The sequence below is a fragment of the Hemitrygon akajei genome, chromosome 30 (genome assembly GCF_048418815.1).
Source record: "Hemitrygon akajei chromosome 30, sHemAka1.3, whole genome shotgun sequence".
Taxonomy (NCBI): Eukaryota; Metazoa; Chordata; class Chondrichthyes; order Myliobatiformes; family Dasyatidae; genus Hemitrygon; species Hemitrygon akajei.
Window position 1 is genome coordinate 24,924,083 of NC_133153.1, and position 19,947 is coordinate 24,944,029.

Genomic DNA, 19,947 nt, shown 5'->3' on the forward strand with positions numbered 1-19,947 from the left:
CAATTCCATCATCTAAATCATTGACACGCAACATAAAAAGAAGCGGTCCCAATACCAACCCCAGCAGAATTAAGTCATTAGTCACCGGCAGCTAATCAGAAGAGGCTTCCTTTATTCCCACTCTTTGCCTCCTGCCAATCAGCCAATGTTCTTTCGATGCTAGTATCTTCCTGTAATGCCATGGGCTCTGACCTTGCTATGCAGCCTCGTGTATGACCTTTTGAACTCCAAGTACACAACATCCACTGATTCTCCTTTATCTATTCCTTGTCAGGCAAGATTTTCCCATTTGGAAACCATGCTGACTTTGGCCCTTTTTATCATGTGCCTCCAAATACCCTGGAACCTCATCCTTAATCAACTCCAACAGCTTCCCAACAATTGAGGTCAGGCTAATTGGCTTATAATTTCTTCTGCCTTTCTCCCTTCTTGAAGAGTGGAGTTACATTTGCAATTTTCCAGTCCTGGGCCATGCCAGAATATAGTGATTCTTGAGAGATCTTTACTAATACCTCCATAATCTCTTCAGCTGCCTCATTCAGAACCCTGGGTATGGTCCAGGTGACTTATCTACCTTCAAGCTTCCCATGCATGTTTGCCTTTGTAATAGTAATTGCACTCACTTCTGTCCTGACATTCTCGAATATCTGGCAGACTACTAGTGTCTTCCACAGTGAAAACTGATGCAAAATACTTAACATGCCATTTCTTGACCCCCATTACCACCTCTCCAGCATCAGTTTCCAACAGTCCAATATCTACACTCGCTTCTTTTACTCTTTATATATCCGGAAAAGTTTTCGGCATCCTCTTTGATATATTGGTTAGCATACCTTATATTTTGTCTTTCACTCCTTATGGCTTCTTTAGTTGCATTCTGTAGGTTTTTAGAAGCTTTCCAATCCCACTAACTTTTGCTTTATTGTATGCTTTCTTTTGATTTTATGTTGGATTTGTCTTCCCTTGTCAGCCAAGGTTGTGTCATCCTGTCTTTACAATATCACTTTGGGATTTATCTACCCTGCACCTTCCAAATTGCTCCCAGAAACTCCGGTTGTTGTTGTTGTTGCTGCTGCTCTGCCACCATCCCTGCTAGTGTCCCCGTCCAATCAACCGGCTATCTCCCTTCTCATGCTTCTGTAATTCCACTCTAATACTGATACATCTGACTTCATCCTCTCCCTCTCAAATTGTAGGGTGAATTTTATCATATCACTGCCTCCTAAGGGTTCCTTTAGCTTGGGAAGCTCCTGGACAGCTTGGGATTTTTACCCTTACAGTTTCTTAATTCTATCCACAACGATTCTACATCTTCTGATCCTATGTCAGTTCAAGGATTTGATTTCAATTTTTTCAACAGTCACACTGCCTCCTCTGCCTTACCTGCCTGTCCTTTCAATACAATGTGTATCCTTGGATGTTAAGCTCCCAACTATGATCTTCCCTCAGCCATGACTCAGTAAGTTCCACAGCATCATACCTGACAATCTCTAACTGCAATGCAAGATCATCTACCTTATTTCATATACTGCATGCATTCATATAAACATCTTCAGTCCTGTATTCATCACACTTTTCTATTTTGTTCCCATTACATTACAACTCATTCCACTGACTGGAATTTTGCCTTATCTGCCTGTCCTTGCTGGCAGTCTTACTACACACTGCCTCTGCTTGTACACCAACTGCTCCATCAGTACTATCACTGTTTCCTAGCCCCTGCCAAATTAATTTACAGTCCTTTCCCAACATTTCTAGCAAACCTGCCCACATGGATATTAGTCCTTCTTGGGTACAGGAGTAATCAGTCACTTTTGTACTGTTCCTACCTTCCCCAGAAGAGATCCCAATGATCCAAAAATCTGAAAAGCTGCCCTCTGCACCAGTTCCTTAGCCACATATTCATCTGCCAAATCATCCTCTTTACTTCTCCTACCAATGTTCTTGGTGCCAATATGTACCTTGGCTTATTGGGATCAGAACTTGCTAATTTTCTCCTTATTTGTCTTTACAAAGTAATTTTCAGCTGTAATAATGTTCATGACATTTTCTCCAATCTCTTTCAATGTATCAATGGAGAAATAGTCATCAATGGAAATTTAATTTTATGAAAAATCATATATCAGAATTGGTAACTTATGAGCTGATATCATTTTGCAGCTTTGGTAGATCCAATTTAGTCTATCATCCTTGATGGACTGAATGGTCTCACTTCTACATGAGGAATTTCTGGGGTTGAAAGGTACCTGTTTGATTATATTATGATGAAACCAAAGACTGGAAGCTCCAGGAACTTATTCTGTTAATGGTAAATATTGTATGTATTGGGCTGATGATATAGGGTTGTTTTCAAGGACTAAGAATTGTATGTGAGCAGCTAAAATTTGGACGTCAATTTATATTCAACACCAGGGAAATCCCAGAAATTAACATCACATTGTTTCATTAGAGAAAATTGTTTCCCATCTTTCCCTTGGGTTTCATCAGAGACTTTTTTAACTTCTCAACTTTGCCAGCAGAGAGGCCTTTTCAGGGCTCTTCCATCAAGTTTTCAATGAAGATGTTTTCATTGCAGCTTGGAAAACTGGCCTCTGTATTTTGCAGGGAAATTATCAGAACTCTGCACTCAGTTTCTGCTCCACTCCTTCATCTCATCCAGCTAAAATTAACATTGTATGGTTGTATCATATTGCCAGTTATTTAAATAGATGTAGATAGCATGGACTCAGTTGTTTATTAATATCACCTACCCCTTCTCTACTATTAATTGCAATCTGTTAACTAATGGTACATGGGCTTGGATGTGAATCAGACTACAGTGATGATGTGAACTTAGTGTTGATTTACTGCAGTCCTTTCTGTGACAACTCTCAACCGGGGCTCCCAACCTTTTTTATGTCATGAACCCCTATGATTACCCGAGGGGTCTATGGACCTCAGGTTGGGAACCCCTGCTCCAGGCATACTGTAAACTTTATCTTTGTCAAATTCAGAATTTTAAACTGATTAAGTTTTCAGCTGCGATATCCAAAGTAAAATGCATCCATCTTGCTAAGACTAATTTAAAGTATACGTTGATCAATTTTAAAAATAACTTTGAAATATCTGACTGATGTTACATGGTATGAGGGTTGCTCTCAAACATTTATCCACTATGTTGTTTTTAATTAAATGTTCTACTTGAGGTAAAAGCCAAAGTTATGAAAGTATTATAAGCAATCACCAAATATAGCTTCAAACTGGGTTCTCAAGAGTCTCAGAATTTTGGTATTAAGCATTCCATCTGTAACACTTTGCCAGTTTGATATGCAAAAGCTCCTTTAAAGCTGCAGTTTGTTTTTATTTTGAGCATTGCACTTGAATACACACCCTAAAATAATTGTGGTTGGCATGAGATTTTGATTATTTTTGTTAATGATGTAAATTTCCCTGACTCATCTCCACCAGGATCTTTCAGTTAATGGGTTTGTAGCATGCAAACAAGACTAATTAATCTTTGACCTTGATCCACACGTAAACAAACTAGTAAACTTGGATTCACTGGTGTAACAACCAGACATTAGCTGACTAGATAGTTTGATATTTACTTTGCAAAACTTTAAAAATAGTCTTCTGACCGGAATACGGCTTTCTTGAGGGTTTAGCAATTCTTGAAATTTGAGGGATGTCTAGGAATGTGGAACTCACTGATGTTTTGTGTAATTCCTGTGAGTGGGTAAGTAGTTTGAGAGTAAGGTTAAAGGTTGCAGCAAAGCCATTTTTAATCATGGGGTATTGTAGCTCACTCTAGTTGGATGGACCACCTAAACAAAGACAATTGACTCTGCCAAAATTGGGTCTTGACCCAATTATGTCAACAACATTGGAAAAAAAGTTGAATTTCCCCATGGGGATGAATAAAGTATCTATCTATCTATCTATTTCTTGACTGCTTCCAATCCAACCCAAAAGATGCTGCTTCACTCAATAACATAAGAGATTCTGCAAATGCAACACAATGCTGAAGGAATATGGTAAGTCGTGCAGTATCTATGGAACGGAATTAACAGTTGACTCTTTAGACTGAGACCTTCATCAGGCTCGACCCAAAAAGCCAATTGTTAGTTCCCCTCCAGAGGTTCTGAGCTCCTCCAGCATTTTGTGTGTGCCACTTGACTGTGTTCTTCCAGCAGTTGTTGTTGCAATAACTTTTTTGTTCAACTAGCCCTGATTTCATCTGATTATTTATAAAATGCCTTTTAATGCACTAGTAATTTGCACATAACTCAAAAATCAGTGTATTCTTCCCATTGAGCAAAATAGTTGTAGGTTCCTGGATGATATTGATAGTTAGAAGATGGAGAAAACTTTGATAGAATGTACTCCTGATATGTGAGATGATGCCCTTTATCCTTGTCAATAAGGGTAGGACATGATGAATAGTAGGGCAAAAGGGAGAATTAAGGATCATACAGACATCATGCAAGTCCAAGGATACCTGAAGGAGGAAACTCAAATAAGATGAATGAAGAATGCAAGGTACTTGGGAATATGAGATGAAGGAAATCATGGTACAACTGTACAAAGTATTTAGTTTGGAAACAGCTGGGGTACTGTGAGTATTTCTGCTTAGCACAATCTGGAAAGGACATGATTTCCCTGGAAGTGGTAGAGAAGACATTTGCTAGGATATTGCCTGGAATGAAGCATCTTAGTTATAAGAAGCTGATTTGTTTTAAGCGGAAGAGGCTGATGAGGGATTTGACAGAGGAATGCAAAATGATGAATCAGGAATCTAATTGGATAGTTTGCTGTGGAATGGAGTGGGCCCACATGTCTAACAATATAACAGTGAGCATGAATCTAGAAAGGTTTATAAACAAGATGGGGTCTTGGGTGTTTAGGCATAGATAAGACATTAGGCCATTTAGCCCATCGAGTCTGCCCTGCCATTCCATCATGGCCGATCCAATTTCCTCTCGGCCCAATGCCCTGCCTTCTCCCCGTATCCCTTCTTGCCCTGTCCAATCAAGAATCTATTAACATCTGCCTTAAATATACATAAAAACATGGCCTCCACAGCCGCCTATAGCAAAGAATTCCACAGATTCACCACTCTCTGGTTTAAAAAAAAGTCTTTCTCGCCTCTATTCTAAAAGGATGCCCCTCTATTCTGAGGCTGTGTCCTCTGATCCTAGACACTCCCACCATTGGAAACATCATCTCCACATTCACTCTATCAAGGCCTTTCACCATTCAATAGGTTTCAATGAGTGTTCCTGTCATTCTTCTGACTTATAGTAAATGTGGGACCAGAGCCATCAAACACTCTTTATATGACAAGACATTCAATCCTGGAATCATTTTTGTGAGCCTCCTTTGAACCCTCTCCAGTTTCAGCACATCCTTTCTAAGATAAGGGGACCAAAGCTGCTCATAATAATCCAAGTGAAGCCTCACCAGTGCTTTATAAAGTCTCAAAGTTACATCCTTGCTTTTATATTCTATCCTCTTGAAATGAATGCAAACATTGCATTTGCCTTTCTTAACCCAGACTCAACCTGCAAATTAACCTTTAGAGAATCCTGTACAAGGACTCTGAAGTTGCTTTGCACCTCAGTTTTTTGTATTTTCTCTCTATGTAGAAAATAGTAAACCCTTTTATTTCTTCTACCAAAGTGCATGACCGTACACTTCCGAACACTGTATTCCATCTGCTATTTCTTTGCCCATTCTCCTGATCTAACTCCTGTAGCCTCTCTACTCCTTCAAAACTACCTGTCCCTCTACCTACCTTCATATCATCTGCACACTTTGCAACAAAGCCACCAATTCCATCATTCAAATCATTGACCTTTAATGTAAAAAGAATTGGTCCCAACACAGACCCCTGTGGAGCTTCAAGATCACCACTCTGACTCTCTCCACTCTGCCTGCTGCCCATGCCCCTGCCTGCCTTTAATTTGCTCATGCCAATCAATCCCAAACACCGACAGGTTACTGGTCAAAACTCTGTTTCGCTGTAGTGACCCGCTGCTGTCTTTGTACTTGGGCAGTGGACCTGATTGAAGTCCCCTCCTCTCAAAACTGCTGTTGTCCGGATTAGCAGCTGGTCAAAACTCTTTATCAAAGATCTTTTAGAACAAATGAATAATAAAAACAGTTTTGATGTGTGTCTTCCAGCCCTACAAACCAGATCTAGCATTCATCTAGATCAAGGGTTTCCAACTTTTTTTTAAATGCCATAGACCAATACCATTAAGTAAAGGGTCTGTCGACCCCAGGTTGGGAACCCCTGATCTGGATTGTTATTAAGGCAAGCTTTTCTTGGTAATGTGACAATAATAAGCCAATGATAATCTAGATCATAGCTGACCAGAGCCATTCCCCAACATAACTGGAGAATGCATAATTAAGATAACTCCTAATTCCTTAATGTACAGAAAGCAGTGGTCATCAGTGAGTTCCTTTATCTCCTGCACCCTTTCCACTGTTCATCTCTTAGACCTAAAGCTTTATGTTGGATCTCAGACTTCAGATGTCCTGTGAGCATAGTAAAGCATTCATCCAGAAGCATATTGTGCTTGCAGTTCATCAGCTCCTTAGTCTCCAGGTCAATCTAGCCCACTTGCTTTCTGGTAAAGAATCAGAAGTCGCTTCTCAGTCACTAGTTGTGGTGGAGTTCAGGGCATTCAAGACTCTGATTTCGTATTGATGGGTGGTTGCTTTACCACTGCAGTCTCTTGCCAGGGCAATTCAATTTAAGCTGTTCTGGTGTCTGGGTCAGCATTATTGCTATTGCCATGAGATCTTGTGCTAGAGACCTGATGAAGGCTCTTGACCAGAGATGGCGACAGTGTCTGGCCTGCTGAGTTTCTCCAGTATTTTGTGTGTGTTACTTGGGTTTCCAGCATCTGCAGATTTTTTTTCTTGTTTCTGAGCATTATCAGGAAAAGGGCCCTGTAAAGAGTTAGCTTTCCCTTCACCCCCTCTGCCAAAACTTCCTTGCCTGAGGATTTCCTCTTATGCCGGCATTGATGTTGCTTAAGACCAGTGTCTCTCCCTCTGGGATGAGGACTAGGATTTTTCAGAGTCAGAGAGTCCTTACTGGCCATGTGTGGTTTTAGCATTGGTGATGCATGCACTGATGACTGAGCTAGAGCTAGAGAGTATGACGTATCCAGCGAGGGAGTTAATGTCTAAACACGAAACAGGTTTGGCTGGAACAGCCAAGTCAAAGTCAATTTATTTTGAAAACTATTTATCTGTCACCATATACTACCTGAGATTCACGTCCTTGCATTTACAGGAAAATAAAGAACAACAGAAGCTATAGGCAAACAACCAATACGCAAAAGAAGACAAGTGGTACAAATAAAATATAAATAATTCTAAACATGAGTTTAGTCCTTGAAAGTGAAATTATTCACAATAACGGATGGAAAACCCGCTTCAGTTTAGGTGTCTTCCTTGGAGTACCATAGCACCACCTTCAGGTGCTTATTATATCCACCTGACCTTGTCTCTGCTTCAAATTAAGTTATCATTCACCCATGCACGAATACAGCTGAACAAAGAAATGTTCCTCTGAGGCCAAGATGCAAAACATGCATTGCACAAGAGAACAAGCAAACATAAAGTCTTGCAAAAATATGTACTGCAACTTGCCCATCTGTTCATAAGATAGTGGAGCAGAAGTAGGCTATTCGGCCCATCGAGTCTGCTCCAACATTACATCATGGCTGATCCATTTTCCCCCTCAGCCCTAATCTCCTGCCTTCTCTCCGTATCCCTTCATGCCCTGACTAATCAAGAGTCTATCAACTTATGCCTTAAATATATGCAGATACACTTGGCCTCCACAGCTACCTGTGGCAATGATTTCCAGGTTCACTACTCCTTGGCTAAAGAAATTCCTCCTCATCTACATTTTAAATGGACGTCCCTCTATTCTGACGCTGTGCCCTCTGGTCTTAGACTCCCCTGCCATAGGAAAGATGCTCTCCACATCCACTCTATTGAGGTCTTCCAACATTCGATAGGTTTCAGTGAGATTCACCTCTGCACCCCGCCCCCTATTCTTCTGAATTCTAGTGAGTACAGGGCCAGAGCCATCAAATTCTCTGCATATGATAAGTGTTTCAATCCTGGAATCAATTTGTGTACTTCCATTGAACCCTTCAATATCAGCACATCCTTCCTTAGATAAGGGGCCCAACGCTGCTCACTATATTCCAAATGAGGCTCACCAATATCTTATAAAGCCATAATATTATATCCTTACATTTATATTCTAGTCCTCTCAAAAATGAATGTTAACATTGCATGTGCCACCTTCACAGTGGGCTCATACTACAAATTATCCTTTATGGAATCCTGCATGAGGACTCCCAAGACCCTTTGCATCTCAGATTTATTAAATTTTCTCTCCATTTAGAATATACTCTACACTGTTATTTCTTTCTACCAAAGTGCGTGACCATACACTTCTGCCCCTTCTTTGCTCATTCTCCTAACCCAAGTCCTTCTGCAGCCACCCTGTTTCCTCAACCCTACCTGCTGTTCTACCTATCTTTTCATAGTCCACAAACTTTGCAACATAGCCATCAATATGTATTCCAAGTTGTTGACGTATAACAAAAAGAAGCAGTCCTAATCCAAACCCCTGTGGAACACCACTAGACACTGGCAGCCAACCAGAAAAGGCTCCCTTTATTCTCACTTTTTTCCTCCTACCAATCAGCCAATGCTATGTCCATGCTGGTATCTTTTCTGGAATACCATGGGCTCCTAATTTGTCAAGCAGCCTCATGTGTGGCACCTCGTCAAAGGCCTTCTGAAAATCCAAGTCCACAACATCCACTGATTCTCCTTTGTCTATCCTGCTTGTTATTTCTTCAAAGAACTCCAACAAATTTGTCAGGCAAGATTTTCCCTTAAGGAAAAATGCTAATGCCAGCCTAAGTACCCCAAACCACATCCTTAATAATCGACTCCAACATCTTCCCAACCACTGAGATCAGAATAACTAGCCTATAATTTCCTTCCTTCTGTCTCTCTCACTTTTTGAAGAGTAGAGGACATTTGCAATCTTCTAGTCCTCCAGAACAATGCCACAACCCATTGATTCATGAAAGATCATTACTAATGCCTCCCCAGTCTCTTCATCCATCTCTTTCAGAACACTGGGGTTTACACCATCTGGTCCAGGTATCTTCAGACCTTTCAGTTTCCCAAACACCTTCTTGCTAGTGATGACAGCTTCACTCACTTCTGCCCTCTGATGCTCTTGAACTTCCAGCATACTGCTAATGTCTTACACAGTAAATACTGATGCAAAAATACATATTGTTTGTCCTCCATTTCCTTGTCCCTCATTACTACCTCGCCAGCATCATTTTCTAGTGTCCAATATCTACTCTTGCCTTTCCTTTACACTTTAATATCTAAAGAAACTTTTGGTATCGTCTTTAATATTATTAGCTTGCTTACCATCTTTTCCCTCTTACTGACTCATTTTAGTTGACTTCTGTTGGTTTTTAAAAGCTTCTCAATCCTCTAACTTCCACTAATTTTTGCTGTAATGTATGTCTCCTATTTATCTCCTGTTGTAATTTGTAGACCATACCTTTGCTACTGTTTAGTGGTTGGTATATAACTCCCATCAGGGTCTCTTTACCCTCACAGTTTCTTAGCTCTACCCACAACGATGCTACACTTCTGACCTGTGGTAAACTATGTATACCTGTCCGGACATCCCCCCCGCTGACTGCTCCTGTGGCTCCTCCCACAGACCCTGGTATAAAGGTGATTGGGGGCACTGCTCCTCCTTCAGTCTTCAACATGGTCGAGTTCCCTTTTTTGCTGTTAATAAAAGCCTATCGTTCACTTCCAGTCTCCTAGAGTTATTGATGGTGCATCACGACCCAATGTCACTTCCTTCTAATGATTTAATTTTTGTCTTTTTACCAACAGAGATATCCTACCCCTCTGCCTATCTGCATGTCTTTTTGATACAATGTGTATCCTTGGATGTTAAGCTCCCGGCTATAATCTTCTTTCAGATACGATTCAGTGATACCACAACGTCATACATGTCAATCAATAACTCTGCTACAAGTTTATCTACCTTATTCCCTACGCTGTGTGCATTCAAATATAACACCTTCAATGCTGTATTCATCCCCCTTTTCAATTTTGTCCCCTTTTTATGTTGCAACTCATCCCATTCACTGCAATTTTGCCCTATCATCAGCCTCTCCCTGCTAGCAGTCTCTGTTTGTAAACCAGCTACCCCATCATCAGCCCTACCACTGGCTTCCCACCCTGCTGCCAGACTAGTTTAAACCCTCCCAAACAGCTCTAGCAAACCTGCCCACATGATTATTGGCCCTCTTCTGGTTCAGATGTAAGCTGTCCCTATTGTACAGGTCGTACCTTCCCCAGCAGAGATGCCATTGATCCAGAAATCTGAGCCCCTCACTCTGCGCCAGTTCCTCAGCCACCCATTCATCTGCCAATTCATCCTACTTCTGCCCTCAGTGGTGTGTGGCACAGGCAGCAAACGAGATTGCTACTGCTCTTCAGTGTTCTACCTAGCTCCCTGCGATCTCTCTTCAGGACCTCCTCACCTCTCCTACCTATGTTGTTTGTGCCAATATGTACCAAGACATCTGGCTGCTTACCCTTCTCCTTTAGAGTGCCGTGGGCCAGGTCCGGGACATCCCTGACCCTGGCACCTGGGAGGCAGCTTTCCTCTGGCTATGGAATCTGCTATCACTACTGCAGCCCTCTTCACCTCTCTTCTCTTCTGAGCCACAGCACCAGACTCAGTGGCAGAGACCTGGTCAATTTGCCACCAACCCAGTGGGTCATCCCCCTCAACAGTATCCAAAGCCGTATATTTATTATTGAGAGCAATAATTATTGAGGTACCCTGCACCCACTGCCCATTTCCCTTCCTTCTCCTGACAGTCACCCATTTACCTGCCTCCTGAAACCTAGGGATGACTACCTCCCTGTAGATCCCACTCATTACTTCTGCAGTCTCTGGTATGAGACAGAGGTAATTGAGCTACAGCTCCAGTTCCTTAACACATTATCTGAGGAGCTGCAGCTCAGTGCCCCTGATGCAAATGTGATTATCCGGAAGGCAGGAGGTCTCCCAGAATTCCCTTATCTCTCTCACAGAACAAAACACCACCTTGCAGCCACTCTCACTGTGCGCTAACAGATGAGGAATGAAGAAAGAGAAGGAGATTTCTTCTTGAAAATCCATAAATTAACTTCAATGCAATCAAACTTTGGTAGCAGAAAACAACATACAGTCATAAACACAAGAGACTTGCAGATGCTGGAAATCCAGAGTAACATGCTCAAAATGCTGGAGGAACTCAACGGGTCAGGCAACATGTATGGAGAGGAATAAACAGTCAACCTTTCAAGCAGAGACCCTTCATCAGATCTGTTTCTTTCTCTCCGCTGATCTAGAGTTCCTTTAGCATCTTGTCTGTGTCACAACATACAGTCTCTAATTTATGAATGCAATTAATGCTGGTAACTGTAGAGAAAATTAACTGTGCCATGCCTATTTTACAGACACTTAAGGAGCAGCAGAAAAACGTAACTCATCTGTCCTCATTCCATGTTACAAATACATTGCCAAACATTTTGACAATGGCTCTTTCATAAGCCTCTGAGCTGCACACCTGAAAACAGGTCCTTTTTTGTCTGCTCGACCACAGTAGGTGGCATTCAAACTGCAATCAGCTTCCTTCGCTGCTGGGCAGCCATGCCAGGAATTCTTATTGCTAACTGTGAACTATTTTACTAACCTCAACAGAAATCAGCTCGGAAATCCATTGTTGTCCTTCTCTGCACGTCCTTCAAAATGCTTTTAAGAATTCAAGTTGGCTTCTGAATTTTGCTGACTTGGGCATTAGTCCACTGTGACTGACTCCTGCAGTTCCTAAACAAGTGGATGCCATCCAATTCAAAGGTGAGATGGTGGATCTGTTTCTCAAGTGTGTAGCTTAGAGAGTCATAATACAAATATGGGATCCCATGAGATGTGTAATTCTGAGCATCTTCACTTAAAATAAATGTAACTAAAATAATTGGAAGAAAATCTCAACAATATTCTTCACAAACCTAAATTGGTAAAAAGTACTAAACCTATCATCTAAATTCATAATTTAAGATCATGTGGGCTTGAAGATGACAAGATATTTGAATTGTGTTGATTTTCTATAACAGGTAACAGTATCAGTGTCTAGGTCAGGTAGGTCCGTCGTACAAATTGCTAATCTAATTTGCGAATGTTGATTTTCTGATAGGATCTGAAAGACCAGATGTGGTCTGGCAGCTGAAATATTTTTGTTTCATTTCCCATTTGGTGTAAGCCAGTGCCTTAATTATTAAACTGCTTGCAGTTCACCATTTCCCTGATAGCCAGCAGGTTTTTCTTGGTTAAAGGTAGGCAAATCATCTGCATGTACTCATAAATTCCAAAGTTTTGACTATGATAGAATAGAATAGAACTGTATTTTCATTGTTCAAGACAACAAGATTGCAGTGCTACTCCAGTCCGTGCAAAACAGATATTTACAAACCATGCTATATGGCTTAATTTAAAAGAATCCCATATTTATATGCAACAAGTGACTTCGGTAGCCTGTAACACTCCGAAGACCATTGGCAAGCCAGGGTGTAGCCTCATTCAGGTGCACAACAGCCCTTTGAAAGAAGCTGTTTTTCAGTCTTCCTGTCTTGAAAAAGAGGTTTCTGTATCTCCTACCAGATGCGAGGACATTGAATAGACAGTGTCTGGGATGGGATGGGTCTTTAATGATGCTACAAGCATGCCATAGGCATCGAGAGTTGTAGATTGTCTCCAGGTCTGGTAGCTGAGTCCCAGTGAGGTGCTGAGCAATCCTAATCACTCGTCGGAGTGATTTGCGATCTGACTTACTGCTGCTAGAGTACCACACTGTCACTCCATATGTCAGTATACTCTCTATTGCACTTCGATAAAAGTTGGCCAGCAATTTTTGGAGCAGATTAGCCATTAGCATTGGGACAAACTTGGTGATCAGCATTCACCAAAATTATCTAGGAAAGAATGTCTAATTTTGTAAAGGGAAATAGAAGTTCCACCTGTAAAGGAGCTTGCTCTGCTGACTTTAAAAATCTCTTAGAAAATGATTTTGCATGAATTCCAGATGCCCGGGTGGCCAGAAATAACTGGATGCCATTACAAATACACACTGGGGGGGGGGGGGGGGGGGAAGAGAGAACAACTTGCTATAAATCCTTTGACATAAAAACTTTGCTATAAATCACAAAGAAAGGAAATCAAATTTGAAAAAGCAATTTCCAAAGTCATCTTCAGTGAACAATGACAACATGTGATAAAAGAATGCTATTGTACTTGTTTTCCAGTTAACAAAAGATAAACAATATAACTCAAACATCATAGCTCACTGTTAAAATGGTTAACCTACAAAAGTGAATATACTTCACATATGTTTTTTGCCTCAAAAACACTTTGGGTAGACATGAAGGTGGAAGCTATTTTTTATATATTGACACTTTAGGTCAAATATGATGGCAGAATATAGCATTAATGGTAAGACTCTTGGCAGTGTGGAGGATCAGAGGGATCTTGGAGTCTGAGTCCATAGGACACTCAAAGCTGCTACACAGGTTGACTCTGTGGTTAAGAGGGCATACGGTGCATTGGCCTTCATCAACTGTACGATTGAGTTTAAGAACCAAGAGGTAATGTTACACTATATAGGACCCTGGTCAGACCCCACTTGGAGAACTGTGCTCAGTTCTGGTTGCCTCACTACAGGAAGGATGTGGAAACCATAGAAAGGATGCAGAGGAGATTTACAAGGATGTTGCCTGGATTGGGGCGCATGCCTTATGAGAATAGGTTGAGTGAACTTGGCCTTTTCTCCTTGGAGCGATGGAGGATGAAAGGTGACCTGATAGAGGTGTATAAGATAACCAGAGGCATTGACATGTGGATAGTCAGAGGCTTTTTCCCAGGGCTGAAATGGCCAGCACCAGAGGGCATAGTTTTAAGGTGCTTGGAAATAGGTACAGAGATGTCAGGGGTAAGTTTTTTACACAGAGGGTGGTGAGTGTGTGGAATGGGCTGCCAGTGGTGGTGGTGGAGGTGGAAATGATAGGGTCTTTTAAGAAACTCCTGGATAGGTACATGGAGCTTAGAAAAATAAGGGCTATGGGCAAGCCTAGGTAGTTCTAAGGTAGGGACATGTTCGGCAGAGCATTGTGGGCCGAAGGGCCTGTAGGTTTTCTATGTTTCTATGTTTTTTTTTATCAATACTGAATTATCAGGGATCCCTAACCTTTTTTTACACCATGGACCAATACCTTTCTGACCCCAGGCTGGGGACCCCTGCTGGATTGTTAACACCAGCATTATTGCATTTCAAAGCCCATACAAGGACACCTGACTTTTTATCAGTTACCGCCCATTACGCCATCGGTGTATTGGGCTGCAATGAAGGTCCTACATCTCTAGTTGTGTTCAGGACGTCCTTCAGCATGCTTCTTGGTTTTCGCTACAGTCAGTCATGCAAGTCCTAGGTGTAGACGCAGGAATACCATCGCACTCAGATGTAGAAGAGTACTTCTGCAACAATTTTGTTTTACCAATCGGAGTTGTTAGCCCTGAGCTGATCTCCCTAAACCTGGAGTACTTGTGGCATCTACCCTTTGACCTGCTTGGCCTGGGTGACTCTACCAAGAGCCAAAGCATAAAGCCCTGACTCCAGCCACCATAGCTCTCTGGGTCATAAAACCATAAGATATAGAAGAAGGATTAGAAAGTTTAGCCCATCAGGTCTGCTCTGCCATTTCATCATGGCTGATCCTTCTCCCAGAACAGCCTAACAGCTTTCGACAGGAGACCAATTTAGTCATGGAGGTCATGATGGAGAATGCCCGTGGTAAAAAAAATCATAATGCACAGTTAATCATTATATATTGGTGAAATTTAATCAGCAAGCCAAACAGAGTCGGGTCTACGGCGCAGAAACAATTCCTTCAGCCCAACTTCTCCATGCTGACTGTGATAGGTCCAGAGAAGATTCACTAGAATGACTCTGGGAGTGAAAGGGTTAATGTGTATGGCGCGCTTGATAGCTCTGGGTATGTACTTGCTGGAGCTTAGAAAAGTGAGGGTGAATCTCATTTAAAATATCGAATATGGTATGGCCTAGTTAGAGAGGATGTGGAAAAGGATGTTTTCTATAGAGGGGGAGTCTAGGACCAGAGGGCGGTTCCTCTGAAAAGGGGAACATCCATGTGGAACAGATGCAGAAGAGTTTCTTTAGACACAGGGTGATGAACCTGTGGAATTGGCACAGGGGGCTGTTATATTTGAAAGAGAGGTTGTTAGGTTCTTAATTAGTAAAGATGTCAAAGATTGCAGGGAGAAGGCAGGAGAGTAAGACCATAAAACAAAGGAGCAGAATTAGGTCTTTTGGCCCATCGAGTCTGCTCTGCCATTCCATCATGGCTTATTTGATATCCCTTCAACCCAGTTCTCCTGTCTTCTCCCAATAACCTTAGACACCCTAACATCGTGGCTGGCGTGATCTGTTTCTACAGTTTGCTACAAATACTTAGTCCTTTCTTTGAAGTAAAAAACTTCTGCATTAGGCAATGCATAAGCTATTGAGTGCAGCCAAATGTAGTGAAAGTGAAGAATTATATTATTGGCATAATATTCAGCATGTGAAAAAATAGTATTACTTTCAATATTTAGCACTAGGGGGCAACCTGGTGCAGAAGATGACAATATTATACAGTGCAAATTAATTCATTTTGTTCTAAATATAATTCAGTCATAGTGTGGTTAAAATGCATATTATCAAATTAGTTATTCTCATAAATTATCGAAGAAATCAGATTTTATCAAGTTCTGGCTATCATACGTACTGTATAGGCTTAATTGAGCTAATTTAGTCTACTAAAGGTTAACACATCTCCACAGACTGCCCCTGGATTATGGCTTACTGATTTGATTGCACTTTTTAGTGGCCAAATAGCTGAGGACTCGTATTCTACAATCAGCGTGGTTATACCTCTCCATACTTTTTCATCTTGCTATGCAGATCTGCTCTTACCCATAGTTGGTGTCTATGATCTGAAAAGCCTCACACTGAGACATGTGAGTCTGTCAGTCCACTCACTGACATCCTGACATGCCAAATGAAGAAAGATACCTTCTGCAGCATATTTTAATTACCAGTAACTTTAAAAGAACCAAGCAAAGTGGATAATTAGCATAATGTACACCATTTCAGTATTTTAATAGCACAACAGTATAATTCAGCTTTTTTAAACAATTTTAATGTGAAGCAAAAGGCTAGTTTAAAAAAAATTGTAAAAACTCAGAAGCTTTTAACATGGCAGAATGCTGCACAGGATGTTTCACAATCAAACTTCACATGGAGCCACATCGGGAGAGACTGGAGATAATAGAAAACCTTGGGCAAAGAGCTTCTAAGAAGTGGAAAGGTTACAATGCAAAGAGGTTTGAGAAGGGAATTCCAATATTTGGCATCTAAGAGTGAAGTACTTAAATTTGTAGGTGATTTTGAGTTAGAATTGGAGGAGGGATATTATACTGCTGGTTTCAAGATCCAAGTTGTAGGGAGGTGTGGGGATAGATTGGTGATGGAATAGTTAAGATGGGGGGGGGGGGGAAACAAAGTGATGAGTAACAATCTGCCCATGGTCAGAGTTAGGGAAGTTAACGATAAGGAAATAGATAGTCATGAAGATGCAAATATATTATCAGAAACTCATCATTGGGGCCCAGTGTAGAGCAAGACTGTGGACATTGGCACCAGTCTGACATTGAACCAGAGAGGAATAATGTTGGTGGTCAGTGTCTGTTCTTATTATTAGGGAACAAAGACAATGGCTTTGGTCTTCCCAATGTCGAGAAGTCTGACAGTTTAATGATGGAGAATAAGGAGTCAGCTGAGAAATTAAACAAATACTCCTTCATGGGAAATGGAGGATTAGTGAACACTCATGGATTTAGTCCATACAAGAAGTGAATGAAGCTAGCATTAACCTCTAGGGAAGTTAATGATGATGAAAAGTGATTTCCAAGAACATGATGATCGGGGAGTTTTGAAAAAAGGAAGTTATGGCTATATTAGAAGCCCTGGTTTCATCTTTCAAAGCTGTGTTCTGGACTGGTTCCTACAGAATGAAGGATGGATAGAATGGCGCTAGAGAGATTTGTGGAACAGAATTATCTGATCTGCTATCCTAACAGCAGATTATGTAAATATTGGCATCTGTAATAAAGGATATGTCATCCAGGCACTGAATAATATGACTGAGCAGACTAAAAAGTGGAAGTCAACCACTGAGTACACGACGCATTTATATATTATGAAACTATTAATAATATCCCATATATGGTTGGTGCTGGTATTGGGGATAATATGCTAGACTGGAGTGAAAGTTTGTTACAAGAAGTCAAAGAACAGGGATGAATGAACTGCGATCACAGTCTCAAATTAAATGTAAGCCATACAGGTCTGAAATGAGGAGCAATTATTTCAAAGGCTGAATTTTCTCTGGAGAAGAGAATCCATGTAGAGGCTCAGCCATTGATTTCATTCAAAATGAGATTGCTAGATTCATGAATATTGGATGAATTGTGGGACGTGGAGATGGGGCAGGAAGATGGGTTTCAGCTAGAAGATCGACCTTGATCTTTTGGTTATTTTTATAATTTATTTGGCGATCCAGCACGGTAATACAGTTTTCCATTCCATGAACATGCACTGTCCAATTACACCCATGTGATCAATTAACCTAATAACTCATTTGTCTTTGGAATGTGGGAGGGAAATGAACCCAACACGGTCACTGACAGCAGCAGAATTGAACCTGGGTCACTGACATTGTAATAATAGTACACTAACAGCCACACTAAAGTGCCATCTGCTTCCTGATGAACTTGATCAATGATGGAGCAGGGTTTGAGAGGCCAAATGGCCTGCTTGTGCTTCTATTTCTAATGTTTCTGGTGGTAAGAGAAAGAGATGGCGAGATACAGGTGGTGCACTTGTGCAAAGAGATGCTACTTTTGCGAATGGTATACTAAAACAATATCTAGGTTGTAAGTGAGGACCGTGGATCAGGGCTTATGAGATAATGATGTGGGGCAATGAAGAGAAGCTTTTGTAAGTGTCTATCTGACGACAGTTTGGCAATTTTATATGAAGTGCAACATCTGACGTTGCTGCCAATTTAGTACATGCTATGGAAGGTAATTGTAACTGTGGCCAGGCAGCAAAGAGTTGGGAATCATGGGAAGGTTGGCCAAGCTGTCCTTTGACTAGTGGAAGATCTAGATACACAAGAGGATGGACCAGACTCAGTCTGAGTTCACAGGTTACTGATAACAAGGCAAGAGTAGGTGCTACTGACCAAATGCTAGTCCATTGATTAACGACTGAATATTTAACAGAAGTGTTGGTCCTGGGAAAGAGAAGTAAGAGTGGCAAGCTGAATGGAATCTTGGTTCCCTACTCCTGCCTTATTTAGAGGGTTGCATTCAAAGCTTCACCACCACTGCCCCTCCCCCATTCCCATTATCCTTTGAAGACACCAGCAGTGGCCCTGCCACCAAATGGGTTAAGCCAATGGGTTCTGGAAGGTCAGAGAAGGGGTATGGCTAACCTCAATCAGAAAGCCAGGGAAGTCCTGTCTATTCTATGTAGCTTGCCTTTTTGTCAATATTCCAAGCCTTCCCTGGTAATGATCCCCAACTCTTCCTCCACTATGCCGACTGTGCATTGGTGCTGCTTCATGCACTCATGTTGGGTTTGTCCATTCACCATCCAGTTCTGACACCACCTCCCCCTTTCTTGATTTTTCTGTCTCCATCTTTGGAGATAAAGTTTCGACTGACATCTTTTATAAGCCTACCAATTCCTATGGCTATTTTGACTAAAGCTCTTCCTGCCCTGTCTCCTCTAAAAATGCTATTCTGTTTTTTCCCGTCCTTTGTTTCCACCGCATCTGTTCTCAGGATGAGACTTCTCTTTCCAGGACATCAGAGATATCCTCTTTCTTCAAAGAACAGAGTTTCCCTTCCTACACCATTGATGCTACCCTCACCCTTGTCTCCTCCATTTCCCAGACATCTGTGCTCACCCCATCTTCCGGCCACCATAACAGTGACAGAGTTCCTCGTGTCCTTATCCACCACCCCATGAACCTCTGGATCCAACCTGCCATTCTCTGTAACTTCCACCATCTCCAGAGGAATCCTACCACTAAACTCATCTTTACCTCCCCACCCCCCCCATTCTCCGCTTTCTACAGGGATCGCTCCCTCTGTGATTCCCTTATCCATTTGTCCCTCCCTTGCACTTAATGTGTTACACCTGCCCATTTACCTCCTCGATCACCTCCATTTAGGGCCCGAAACAGTCCTTCCAGGTGAGGCAACACTTTATCCTTAAGCCTGCTTCGGCCGTCTATGGTATCCGGTGCTCCCAAAGCAGTCTCCTCTATAGTAGTGAGACCTGTCGTAAATGGGGGTGGGGGGGGTGGGGAGGGTCACTTCGTCAAGTAACTCCACTCCATCTACCAAAAGCAGAACTTCCCAGTGGTTCAACACTTTAATTCTGATTCCCATTCCAGTTCAGACATGTTGGACCATGGCCGCCTCTTGTGCCGTGATGAGGCCACTCTCAGGGTGGAGAAGCAACACCTTATATTCCGTCTGGGTAGCCTCCAACCTGATGACATGAGCATCAATTTCTCCTTCTGGTAAAAAAAATGTTTCCACCTTCCCTCCCCCCACCACCTTCTATTCCCCACTCTAGACACTTACCTCTTCTCACCTGCCTATCACTTACCCCTGATACCCATCCTCCTCCCTTTTCTCCTATC